This window comes from Panthera onca, chromosome B3 (genome assembly GCF_046562875.1).
Source record: "Panthera onca isolate mPanOnc1 chromosome B3, mPanOnc1 haplotype 2, whole genome shotgun sequence".
Taxonomy (NCBI): domain Eukaryota; kingdom Metazoa; phylum Chordata; class Mammalia; order Carnivora; family Felidae; genus Panthera; species Panthera onca.
The window spans coordinates 110,769,762-110,783,380 of record NC_138344.1 but is presented as its reverse complement, the minus strand read 5'-3'; the positions used below and the strand labels follow the sequence as shown (position 1 = coordinate 110,783,380).

Genomic DNA, 13,619 nt, shown 5'->3' with positions numbered 1-13,619 from the left:
CATATCCACTCACAGAAGAAGACCATGTGAAGAGAGCAGGAAGGTGCCCACCTGAAAGACAAGGAGAGAGGTCTCAGGAAAAACCAAACCAGTCCACATCTTGATCTTGAACTTCTAACCTCCAGAACTGTGGGAAAATATATTTCTGTTGTTTAAAGCAGTCAGTCTGTGGTATTTCATTACGGTAGCCCTAGAAAATTCATACAACACTTATTGCAGAATTCTTCGTTGTGGTGTTACTACAAAGATGTGTTTGTACAACACACCCATGTCCACATTGGGCACTGTGTAATGTGGATTGCATAAGAAAGCACAACTGACAGATAACACATGAGACCAGGTTTTGCAAGAAGGAAGCAATTAGCAAGACTTTAGAAGTCTCAGGAAATTGGACTCTCCTTGACACCTATAGCTAAATTTTCTTACCCCTAAAATTATTCTTTTAAAGGTGTCTTTTTCTCTTCTCTCCCCACATCCCCTGCCTTCCACTCTCCCCTATCAACCACACCCCTACTGCCACCACATCCACTTGCTGTCCAGCCAGACTTGACATCCCTTTCTGCCTTTGAGTCATAAAAAATAAAACAGCTGTTTTGTTTTGTTGGTTGGTTTGTTAAGGCTTCAAGCAGGTTTCCCCAACTGAAAGTTGGGAGCAAATGTAAAAACCTGTTTGTGAGGGCAAGATTTTCAACTTGGCCTCAAATCCGGGAATATGGATCCAGAAACGCAGCCAGTCCTTCAGAGGTATGGAGAGGGATTTCCATTCTGCAAGAAAAGCAATCGCAAGGCTTGGTTGGGAGTCCACAACCCAGTGTCCTTGATTGGGACATTGTTTTGGGAGGACCACCCATCTGGGAGGAGCCCTGAAGATGGCTCCCATGAGTGTCTATGGGAGCTGTCTCCCGCTATGAGGAGCCCCTCGTGTTGGCTCCCTCCCATAACTCAGTGGACTAGGCTTTGCAGGACCTAGAGCAAGTCACTTCCCTCCTCTGGATCCAAACTATAAAAAGTTCCATTTCCTGAACTGTAATTAGTCACTTTCCATTATTTTTAATTGTGGAAAGAACTTTACTCAGACAAACTTTTGTATATAAGTTTATATTAAAAACAAACAACTGTGCCGTTGGCCTAGTTCGGGGCTGGGGCCATGGGGAGAGCCCCACCTGTTCTCACTTTGCCCAACACCTCCTCTGCTTCCTCATTCAGGCAGCAACCAAAGACTCTCAGGGGATCTCCTTGGCTGAAACATAGTGAAATTCGCCAGATGTGATTATCTCTAGGGGCAGTGTGCAAGGAAATGTTTAATTATAGTCTGGGGAGTGGGGAGTGCTGATTTGTAGTGTTTGCTGATTTCTGTGGTGTAAATACTACCACCATGGCTACACTCAAGCCACCAATGTCACATCATTGAATGCAGAGTTGAGCATGCCATAGCATACCATGTGGGGAAGTAATTATGAAGCAATGAGTTTTGAGTATTCATTACCTTTGCTTTTAATATAATTTATTCACCTGTAAGTTTATATGATGTAATTTTTGATAATGGCTGTGTTAGCAATTGGCTTGTTAAATTCTGGAAAATTTAACAATCAATTCTTACAAGTTACTATGAGCCAGCTCCAGGATACCACTATCTAGAATCTTTTTAGCGCCAACATTCTAAAACTTTATATCAAAGCATAAGCCGTTTAAAGCTGGGAAGGGCTAAGTGGAATAATCCTAGAGATTTGGGAAGTGTGCTCAGGAGAGGGGCAGAAAAACATGTTTTCAGTGTAGTATCCAGCACAGCACACAGAACTAAAAAATAGATAGCCAGCCAGTGAATGATTCAATGACCCAATGGGGCAATGACCCAACCCATACTCAGGAGGCTTTGTACTTTGAGTTATTTTTTCAACCAGTAGTGGGGTGGGTTTGTATACCCAACCAATCACATTATGTCATCCAGCCTCATGGGACAGGTGGCACTGACTGTGGCCAGGAGGTATCAGCAATGCACTAAGTTAATGGGGTCTTGGAGAGTCTACAATAGGGATGTCATCTGATACACAAGTTGGTCACAGCTGACAATCCAGGCACGTCCAGAGGCCTACGCGGGTTCTACCTAGACTTCCAGGCAGCATGATCCCCCTTGGGTGGGTATGATCTTTTGTAAGTATCTTGTCCCTCCTCCTGGTTACTATCTCCCTGCAGACTGGTGTTTAATTCATACTTTGTCCTTCAGTTCTTCCCAGAGTCTTTGAAAATAGCATGGATGTTCAACAGCCAAGGAGTTAAGAACCCGGAATCTGAACCAAATTCCTTGGAACCAAAATTCTAGTTTTGCACTTATGAATTATGTGACCTCGGGCAAACTGCTTAACTTCTCTGAATTTCAATTTCATCCTAGATAAAATGTGGATGATAATAATACCTACTTCAAAGCATTATTGGGAAGATCAAATGAGTTTCACATATATTAAGTACTTAAAACAATGTTTGACATAGAATATGCTATTTAAATGTTACCTATTATTATATTATGATTATATATAATCTATAATATGTGCACTTATGTATAATTATTACATATATGTACTAGTGAATGAATGTAGGTGAACAAATGCATGGGAAAGAAAGGCCTGGATGAATGTGCAATGAGATTCTTCTGGAAAACAAATGCCAAATATACATAATAAATACTAGCAGCAACCTTAGCTGGCATTTATTGTGTGTTTAAAGTGCATTTTATAAGCATTATTTTGTTAATTCCTCATAAAAATTCTAATAGAAAGGAACTGCCTTTAGCTGTATTACACAGATAAGAAAACCCAGACCTGTTGAAGGCAAGAAACTTTCCCAAGATCACATAGTTTGTTAATGACTCAAATCCACATCCTTTGACTCCAGAGCTTGAGCTTTTAACCACTTAACCCACCAGCCAGCTCCTAACCTAATGCCGTCTCTCCTCAGTGTTGTACCCCACCCCTGCCTTTCTTCCCACCCTACCCCTCCATGTCCTCAGCAATCCCTTCAGGTCTATCCGAGACGTACATGCTTTCTGAAGATTTCCCAGACCGTTCCCCTTAATATGATGCTCCCAGCACTTCCATATACTGTGTGCCCCTCACTCTCTCCTGTCCCTGGCTGTTATCTCTCTGTGTCACACAAGTAGCTGTGTGGAGATTTTGCAAGATCTAGGTTAAATTCATGCCCAAGCTAAGACGTGGTCCCAAGCTCCATGACACAGCCAATTCCTGCTGAAAGCTGCCCTATATATGCATCATGGCTCCCCAGAAACTGCACTTTGCTGTTAGCCTTAGTGTCAGGGACTGTAAAATGGGAACAATGGGAAGTTTAGCTGGCTAGATCAAGCCCTGCTCTAACCAAGCACCCTTGACTTCTCAGTCACGGGCTCAGTGGTTCAGAGAGAAGAATGGAGAGTCGAAGGCAGCTGTTTCTATGGAAGAGATGATCCAGCCTCTACCCTCAAGGTGCCTACTGCATATTCACAGATGCAAAACCCCTCTAAGAGCATCTACAGAACAACTCACAAGAGAATGCAAGTGGAGTACAGAGCACAAAGAAGTGCCTAGTGGGACAGGGAGTTCAAAGGAGTGCTCAGAGTGCAGTAGAACACTTCAGGGAAAATTTCTAGAGACAGCAAGCAGATTTTATAAAAATTAAAAATAATATTGTCTTGGTACAAATGCTGCACATGCCCATGGCAAACAAATCAGAAAATACAGACAAGCAAAGAAAGGAAATTCTAAAAACCCACCTACAACCTCACCCACCCAAAGACAACTTCTATTAACACCCTCAACACCTTGACAACCAGTTTTTACAGGAGGCAATGCACAGAGCTGAAGCACAGGTTGTGTATGTGCGTGTGTGGCTGAGGGGTGGTGGGAGAACAGAGACAGTCCTGGCATTTCAGTCTATCCTGGGGAGTAAGAGATGAGAAATCTATCTGATAGGATTGGGAAGTAGATGGTTGAAGAAGAGATCTCCAACAGATCTCTCAGACCAGGCAGAGATTTGAAGCAGGCAGCCATACCAAGGAGCCTAGCTGAACAGTGACCCAGTTAAAATAATCATAGCAGCAATAACAGTGAACTTGTGTTGAGTGTTTCCCATTGCATGATATTGTACTAAAGACATTACATTCCATCATCTTATGTAATCCTCACAACCATGCTATGAAGTGGATATTCTCATCCATATTTTATGGTGGGTAAGGGGTTTGCCCAAGCTCACCAGCCCAATACACAGAGTTTCTTAGATCGTGTACTCTATAGGTTACCTGAATCAGAATTCCCTGAGGTGTTTGTTAGACCAATCAAGACAATAGGAGTCAAGAAACCCCCGACTTGTTGGCTCCATGGTTTGATTGAAGGTCATCTTCAGGCTGAAATGCTTCTGGTCTGAAAGTCACCAGTGAGTATGCCCAGAAGATACCTGTAAACTGAGAAATGCCCAGAGCTATCTTCTGAGTAATCCATAGTCCCATTTCTTTCCAAAAATACTCTGAGGATGACAGTGAGAAGGAGCAAGGACCCAGCCCAAGATCTGAGTCCCGTGGGCTCTGCATGCCTTTCTTCTCCTTGGATTAATCATCTTACAGCCCCAAAGCCTGGAGAGAGCCTTCTGAAGGAGGTGTGCTGCCCTCAAAGGCAGCCACAAGATAGTGTTGGTCAATCATTCAAAGGCACCAGAGGGGACAGTCAGGATCAAGGGGCAGAAACCGTATTGGGAGATTAGGATGACAAGGGAAGGCTGGGAACAAAGAGCTCACACCCTAATGTTGTCCCTTTATGTCTTCACCTGACTTTAGCCAAGTCCCCTGGCCTTCTAACCTCAGGAATCTTATCTGTAAAATTAAGGAGTTGCCCTTAATGGTCTCAAAGGTCCTTTCAGCTAGGTGGGAAGATACTGTCTAAATCCAGCATGTACTTTTGCTGGCCTTGTTTACCTGGGGGCAAGTCCAGAAGCCCAGGAGTCTCACAGCCACCTGGAGGGCCGTGGAGGATACCTGCTGATGGGGACCACCAGGGCCATAAGAAAGGTGACCTTCACAAAGGAGGCTGGGGAAGACCAGGAGTGGCTCCAGCCCTGGGTGAGATGCCGGCACCTCCATACCTGTTGAACAATTCTAAGACCTTTCATGTACATTATCCCCATTTGATCCTTCCCACTCCCTCGTAGGTGAGCATTTATTGTAGCTCCATGTGTGATCACAAGGCAGACAGAATGCTTTGGGAATGAAAATGTATTTTCAAGAACACCCAGGGACAAGGTAGAAAAGTGGCAACTGGGAAGAGGCAACTGGTTGCCAGGGTTTCAATTCCAGACTGTGAGGCAGGTTTTGCAAGTTACCAGGAAAGTTTCCCCATCGGTGCTCAGGATCCACCTTCTTTCTCTTTGTCCCACTCTCATTGGTTGGCTGGCTGCCACTCAGCATGGAGCCAGCCCTCTATTGGGCTGAGTTCTCCCCTGTCACCTCTGAGGTACCTGTGACAAGATAATTGCCATATTAATAAATTTGCTGTATTTTTCCACTGCCTTCTCTTTACAAGCAGGCACTGCTAGTCAGGCTTTTTGTTTTTTCTTGCCTTAGGAATTCTTGCAGGACTGAAAACAGAAGCTGCTTAAAGCTAATAGATCTTCTTGTCTTTGCTAAAAAGCCCTGGCTCATTTATGAGATGGTGCAGACACCCTGAGGGAGAAGAGGGTGGACGAAGGAGGGCTTTGAAGGGCAAGGAAAGAGAAAGCAGTGTGCTCAAAGACCAGAGAGTTAGAAAACAACTCTGATTATGAGAACAGAGTCCATCAGAGTCTTGGGTAAGGGCCAGATCTCAGGGGATGCAAGGCCTTAGGCATTGGGTTTCCAGCCTCAACAAAGATCCCTGGGCCCTAAAGTATGACTCAGAAACACTAAAATCACCAAATTGGATGAGACCTGAGGCACCAAAGTGTGGACTATCGGCCGATGAGTGAGTGAGATGCCTCTACACTTTTGCCCAATTAGGCACAATTTTTCAAGGGGTTGAGCTCCCACAATGACCGATTAATAATCTGCCCACTGAATAGGATTGGGAGTTCAGAGTCAGATTTACTTTGATTAAAGGGAAAAAAGCAGAGGAGTACAATATTCCTAGCTCAGCTGGGCTGTACAGTAAGAGTCACGCCTGACACGTATAGAAGCATGAATGACCCCACTGTACTGGTGCCACCAGTCTGTGAGGATACCAGTTACAGCTTGTTAATACTCAAATCTTATTAGCTCTAAGCTCTCCTCAGCTAATGTAAGAATTCCAGTCCAGTTCTTGGACTGTTGATTAGGATGCATTAGCCGCAAGTAATAGAAAACTCAGATTCAAACATATAAGGAAATACATTATTTCACTACAGGGAATTGCAGCAGTTGTGGGCTCCAGGTGCAGTACAATGAGCAGCTCAAGGTATTAGGGACCCAGGTTGTCTTTATCTCTCTGATTTTCTGCCCTCAAGATGTTGGCTTTGTCCTCCAGCTGGTCCCCTTTGTAGTAATAAGATGTCTTCACCAGACACAATAATATCTAGAGGAAGAAAAGGACACTCTTTCTGTATCTGCTTCTTAGAAGCACAGAAACTTTCCGAAAGTGTCCTGTAGAATTCCATTCATATCTCATTGGCCAGAATTGGGTACATGCCTATTCTTAAGCCAATCTCTGGCAAGGAGAAATGAGTCGCTGGCTTGATGGGAAGCTGAAGAGTCCATCACAACACTGATACTTTCCATCTCTCAAATACAGGCTTGCTCACTGCAAGGTCACACAGACACCTCCCCTTCCCATGGTTGGGTTTGGGTCTTTCTTCATTTATGTTAAATGCTTTCTCAGGGACCCTAGCATCTCCTACAGAATGGAAAGCTCTCAGACTTACTTATCTAATTCTGAATCCCAAATGCGAATGCTGCTCAAGCTTTGGTAGAAATTCAGAATTCTTTGGTAGAAACAGGTTCTTAGAGGAAGTGGGGAGCTGGGGGACCCATACTCCTTTTGCCAGACAAATCCAACTTCAGCTCTGGCCCAGCCAAGGCCTCCATTGTGTGGTTGAGTCCAGCTTGTGTCCCAGACCTTATCTTGTCCCAGACCTTATCTTGACTCCCAAGGGAGTCAAGTTGGGCCACTAGCAAAGTATGCTGCACAAGGCATGGCAGCCACATTGGGGAAAGACTAGTGGTGCTACTTTTCTCAGAAGGAGGCTGTGTATACGGCATTTTGATTTCCCCTTCAGATTATTCACCACATTGATATTAATGCCATTTTACTTTAGAGGAAAGAGGTACAGAGTGGTAAAGTACAGGCTTAAGGTCACTCAGCTAGTTAGGCAGCAGAGCCCAGAACATTCTTATATAAGTCTTTTTGTGGACATATGTTTTTATTTCTCTTGGGTAAATGCCTAGAAATTTAATTGCTGGTTCAGAGTATGAGTACGAGCTCCTCTATGAAAAACTGCCAAACTGTTTTCCAAAATGGTGTATGAGTGTTCCAGTTGCTCCACATCCTCATCAACATTTGGTGTTGTCAGTATCTTGTTTTTAGCTATTCTAGTGGGTGTGTTTAATTTGTTTTAATTTGTATTTCCCTGCTGACTAGTGACAGTGAGCCCTTTTTGATGTGCTTACCAGCCATTTGTATATCTTCTTATATGAAGTATCTGCCCATTCTCTTTAATTGGGTTACTGTTCTTATTAAGTTTCAGAAATGTTTTATACTTTATTGATAACATTCTTTGTTTTGCAATACTTTCTCCCAGTCTGTGGTCTACCTAGTCATTTTTCTCAAGGGCGCAGAAATTTTTAATTTTGATATGATCTAATAGATTGATATTTTTCTTTTATAGCTATTGTTTTCTGTAAGCTGTCCAAAAACACCTTTGACTACTCAGAGATTGTGAAGATATTCTCCTATTTATCCTTCTAGAAGCTTTATGGTTTATCTTTTACATTTAGGTCTATGATTTCTCTCAAATTAATGTTTATGTATGGTGTGAAGTGCTGGTCAAAGTTCATGGTTTTTTTAAAAATTTTTTAATGTTTATTTATTTTTGAGAGAGAGACAGAGCACAAGTTGGGGAGGGGCAGTGAGGGAGAGGGAGAGGGAGACAGTACAGAGCCCGATGCAGGGCTCGAACCCACAAGATGTGAGATCATGACCTGAGTCAAAGTTGGATGCTTAACTAACTGAGCCACCCAAGTGCCCCAAAGTTCATGTTTTTAGTAAGGAATCCAACTGTTACAGCATCATCTGTTGAAAAGCCTATCGTCCCATAGAAGTGAGTTGGCCATACTGTCAAAAATTACTTAGCCATAAAAATATAGGTCTTTTTCTAGACCTTCTTTTAGTTTTGATGTATATACCTATCCTTACCCCAATACCCTAGCTCCTCAATTACTGTAGCTTTAAAGTAAGTAAGTTTTGAACACAGCTTGAGTTCCCTCATTTTGTTCTTCTTTTCCAATATTGTTTTGGTTATTCTAGATGCTTGGCTTTCTTATACACTTTAGAACTGGTTTCCATACACACACACACACACACACACACACACACACACACACATACCCCTACTAGGACTTTGGGATTTCACTGAGCTAGGTAGGCATAAAAGGAAAAACCCAATTCTTCTACTATGTCTTTCTTCCCTGTGAGTCTACTTTACACAGAACACTTCATGTCTGACACTTCTGGTCACCAAATGTGTGGTTTTTTTCCCCCACAATAACAAGCAAGTCTTGGATACCAGCAGAGTATCCTACAATTTAACTCAATTCTGACACTACCTACCTGGAGATAACATCAGGTAAGGGCTCAATCTCACAAGACTGCCCCCCCCCTTCAGATGCCAGTTAAAACCTGTGCTTCTTAGTGACCACTATGAATCAGAGCTTCCAAAGACCCCTTCTTCAGGTTCGATTAATTTGCTAGAACTCAGGGAAACACTTACTTACATTTACCAGTTTATTAAAGGAGACAGATGAACATCCAGATGAAGAGATACTTGGCACAAGATGTGAGAGGGTCCTGAGGGCAGGAGATTCTGTCTCTATGGAGTTGGGATGTGTCACCCTCCTAGCATGGACATGTTGGCCAGCTTAGAAGCCCTTCAAACTCCATACTATTGGGATTTTATGGAGGCTTCCTCACATAGGTATGCTCAATCATTAACTGTTTCTAGCCTGTCTCCCCTCTCTGGAGGACAAGGGATAGGGCTAAAAATCCAAACTTCTAATCAGGGCTTGGTCTTTCTGGTGACCAGCCCCCACCCGGGAGACCACCCAGAATTGCCTCATCAGAACAGACAATGCTCCCAGTTTTCTTATCACTTAGGAAATTACAAGGGTTTTAAGAGCTCTATGCCAGGAACCAGGATGAATTCCAAATACATATTTCTTATTGTAAATTATAAAAACATGCTTCACTTCAGTTTATTTCTCTGCTTGTATACCAATCCTCTCCAGCTTCTTTCCCGTCACAAAAGGAAGGATTTCTCCACATTTTGAGGGCTAACTCCTCTGCCAAACTTTTGATTTCATCTCAGTCTGGCTTATCTGTCCTTTTGTTCTTTCTCCAACATTTCAAGCCCTCCTTCACCAGTGGCTCCTGCCCTGTCTTCACACTTTCCTGTGTGTGTGTGTGTGTGTGTGTGTGTGTGTGTGTGTGTGTGTGTGTTTGTTCTTTTTAATCTTGAATTAAATTCAGGGGTGCCTGGGTGGCTCAGTCAGTTAAGCACCCGACTCTTGATTTCATCTCAGGTCATCATCTCATGGCTCATGAGTTCGAGCCCCACACTGGGCTCCGTGCTGAACCTGCTTGGTATTCTCTCTCTCTGCCTCTCCTCCACCTCTCCTCCGCTCATGCTCTCTCTCAAATTTTGAATTTGAATTATTTATTCAAAAATAAATAAATAAAATTTTTTTACAATCTTGAATTAAATTCAAATGACCTTTAGTACCCTTCCACCCCTGTCTTCCCCTTCCAGATTCTCTCTGGTCACATATAACTGCTGCCTTCCCTTCCCACATGTCTGCTTATTTCTTTAAACCTTGTAGTAGAGGGTCCACCTTCTATCAGTTTCCAGAAGTTCTCAATTATGAATTCCAATCTACCAGACCCAATGATTCATCCGTCTTCAGGTTCTCCTGTCTGTGGTGCTGTGCTCCGGTGACTTGCTCTGTCTCCTTGGTGGCCCTCTCTCTGCCTGTGACTGCTTCTCCTTCCTTTATAGCCATTCCTGCCATTGTTTGGTGGCTTCAAGAGAGACTAGAAGCCATCAGACAAATGCCCCCAACTTCCCACCTGCAGATCTGAAAAACCATCAATTTCCTGGTCAAAATGGAACATTTGTCTCTTCCTTGATCCACAGCAGTTGCTCCAACTTGAAGGAAATCCCATCTTTTCCCACCTTCTCAGGGACCTCTCTCTAACAATTAGCTTCACTTGTTCTTGAATCTTAAACCTCTGCTCTGCTGTTCTCTCTCAACATCACGAAAACACTGTCTCCATCTCTTTTTTTAAAAATAGCCTTATTTTCACTTCCTCTTATACCTAGTTTACAGCGAAACTTTCTAAAAGAGTTGTGTGCGCCCACTGTCTTCTCTTACATCCTTTTTGGTCACTCTTCAGTCCTCTAAAATGAGACCTTTGTTTCCAGTGTGTCAGTAGAAAAACCTCACCAAGGTTGCCAATGATCTCCTTGTTGTGAAAATCCCTTGGACCTTTGTGGCCCCTTGACTTATTCTTGATAGCGTTGACATTGTTCACCACTTCCTCCTCCTCCTGCATCCCCCCTCCCATGACAGCTTCCTCTCTGCACCATGGACAAGTCTCTCCTTTGGATTCTGTCCTGGGCTTCCTTCTTTTCTCAGTTTCCCTGAGTGATCTCACCTATTCCTTCACTCCACGACTATTTATTTAAAAATTATTTTTCATTTTATTTATCTGAGAGACAGAGAGAGGGAGTGCACACAAGAAAGAAGGGACAAGAGGGGGAGAGAGAGAATCTTAAGCAGGCTCCACACTCAGCTCATCCCATGACCCTGGGATCATGACCTGAGGCAAAACCAAGACTCAGACACTCAACCAACTGAGCCACCTAGGCACCCCCACAAGTATTTATTGAGCACCCACTGTAAGTCAGGCACTGATCTAAGCCCTAAAGATACACGAGTGCCTGCTCTCATGGACTTGACAGTTGCCAGTGGTATCAATTCCATCTGGATACTGATGACATATAAATTGGCCTCTAGCCCAGATATCTCTCTTTTGTCTACTTGGTCTGCTTGGCTATTCCACATACATCTCACATTCAGTATTTCCAAAGCTAAAATTTCTATCCTCAGCCCACCTCCAGACCAGCTCCTCTTCCTATCTCAGTCATACAAGCCACAAAGTGCTCATCATCTTTGTTCACTATTGTTGATTCTTCACTTTCCTTCTCCTCCTAATATAATTTATAAGCAAGTCCTATCAATTATACCTTCTAATCATCTGAGGTGCCTCTGGAATCCATTCACTGATCTTCATGCCCAACACCATTGCTCTAGTTTAGGCCAACATCCCTGCCCCTTTGATTCCCAACAGGTCCCTCCAGTCTTGATCATCTCCTCACCCCACCCCGTCTTTGATCCGTTGTCTGCACTATGGCCAGAGTCATTTTCTAGTGTAAATCTGATCACAAGACCTCCCTGCTTAAAATTCCTCGTTGCCTTTAAAATAGAAGCCGACCCCTTTAACATGGCCCAGAGAGCTCCTGCCTACCTCTCCATCCCATCTTTTCCTACTACCCTCCTCCATCTCAACTCTCTTGCCACACAGACTTTCTCTCCCAGGGCCTGGGTATGCCATGGTCCCTCACACCTCCTAGACTTCAGAAGTGCTCCACTGCTAGCCTGAAACACTTCCCCACTCAGAAGCCCACCCCTTCACCTAGCTAACTGCTACCTACTCCAGTCTCAGTTTAAATGTTACTTCCAGAACACTTTCCTTAAAATCTCTAGTCTGTATTTCAGTGCCATCCTGTCCTATCCATCATAGGATGATTTTTTTATTTCTTTTGTTGTTCTCTGTGCCCTTTCCCCTCCCCTATTGGACTCTAAGCAACAGGAAGGTAGCGACAAGGTCTATGTCACACATGTCGTGTTGTATTCCTGACTTTTAGAAAGTACCAGTCAACACATATTTGTCAAATGAATGAATAATTTCTTGCCCTTCTCCTTCTGCCTTCTAAATACAGACATTGTTTAAGATTCATGTCTTAAACATGAATCTTTGCTCAATTTTCTTCTTTCTCGCTGATTCCTATGACTTCAATGATCAGGTCTGCGTGAAGAAGTCTCAAATCTACCCACATGCTGGATATCTCTGAGCACCAAGTCTGCATTTCCAACATTATGCTAGACATTCATGCCTGTAGGGTTTTTTCATCACCTCAGATAAAGGATATAAAACATTAAAAGCATGAAGGATATATATTCAAGGATGTGTAATGTAACACTGTCTATAATATTGAAAAATTGGAAGCAACACAAATACCCATCAAGAGAGAATTGGGCAAATAAATTCCAATCCTACTGTAGAGCCTTAGAAAGACTAAAAAGATTTATATACTGACATGAAAAGATGTCCTTGATATACTGTTAAGTAAAAAAGCAGGTTTCAGAATGATATAGTTTCATTTCATCTTATTCAATTATTCAACATGCATAGATCGAGCATCTACTACGTGCCAGTGTCTATTCCAGGTGCTAGGGGTGTACAAAGACCAAGACAATGTCTTTGCATTTAGAGAGCTTTCAAGACAGACAATAAACCAATTATACATATATGAAATGTCAGGTGATGATAAGTGCTATGAAGAAATAGCATTTGGGGCACCTGTCTGGCTCATTCAGTAGGATATGTGACTCTTGATCTCAGGATCATAAGTTCAAGTCCCATGTTGGGCATGGATCCTACTAAAAAAAGAAGAAGAAGAAGAAGAAGAAGATGAAGAAGAAGAAGAAGGAGGAGGAGGAGGAGGAGGAGGAGGAGACAGAGAAGGAGAAGAAGGAGGAGAAAAAGGAGAAGGAGAAGAAAGAAAAGAAAACAAATAGTGTTATGAGATGTGCTATTTTAGGTGGGTGGTCAGGGAGGGCCCTTCTGAAATAGTGACAGTTGAGCAGAATCCTGAAAAGAGTGAGGGCAGGAATCTTGTGAATATTTGAGGAAAGGACATTCCAATCAGAAGCTCAGCTACCATGAGGCCTGTCATAGTAGCAAATTTAGGTGGCCCTAGAAATAGCCAGGAGACTTGTGCAGCTGGGACAAGTAAGGGGAGGAGAGTAATGGGACATGGGGCCACACAGCCAACCTGGACCCAGGCCCAGGCTCTGGAGTCAATTCTAAGTGTGATGGAAAGTCAGTCTTTGGAGATGTGTCTGTTACAACATGTCGGTGTCTCATTGAAAAAAGTTAGGAAAATATATACCAACTGTTATCAGAAAATATTTCTGGGACATGGGATTACAGGACACTTTCATTTTTCAAAACCATACCCTGTTGTGTTTGAATATTTAATAGTGAGTATATATTAATTCAGTAATCAGAAAAGGAAAT

The 13,619-nt window shown here is 43.0% G+C and overlaps 1 protein-coding gene and 1 long non-coding RNA gene across 5 annotated transcripts in view; both read right to left on the bottom strand.

Moving 5' to 3' along the window:
* The window catches only part of CHURC1 (churchill domain containing 1), a 417,546-nt gene that overhangs the window by 131,764 nt on the left and 272,163 nt on the right, over window positions 1-13,619 (bottom strand). The window lies entirely within an intron of this gene.
* The window catches only part of LOC132669993 (uncharacterized), a 64,091-nt gene that overhangs the window by 12,095 nt on the left and 38,377 nt on the right, over window positions 1-13,619 (bottom strand). For 2 of the 4 annotated variants that reach the window (XR_013556063.2, XR_013556062.2), the window contains exons 4-6: window positions 5,359-5,493; window positions 4,286-4,447; window positions 14-51 (exon numbers count right to left, since the gene is read on the bottom strand). This is a non-coding gene — a long non-coding RNA (uncharacterized LOC132669993). Of the gene's footprint in view, window positions 1-13; window positions 52-4,285; window positions 4,448-5,358; window positions 5,494-10,132; window positions 12,505-13,619 lie in introns of those variants that run through there. The other 2 variants (XR_013556064.2, XR_014137833.1) reach the window with 2 other exon arrangements.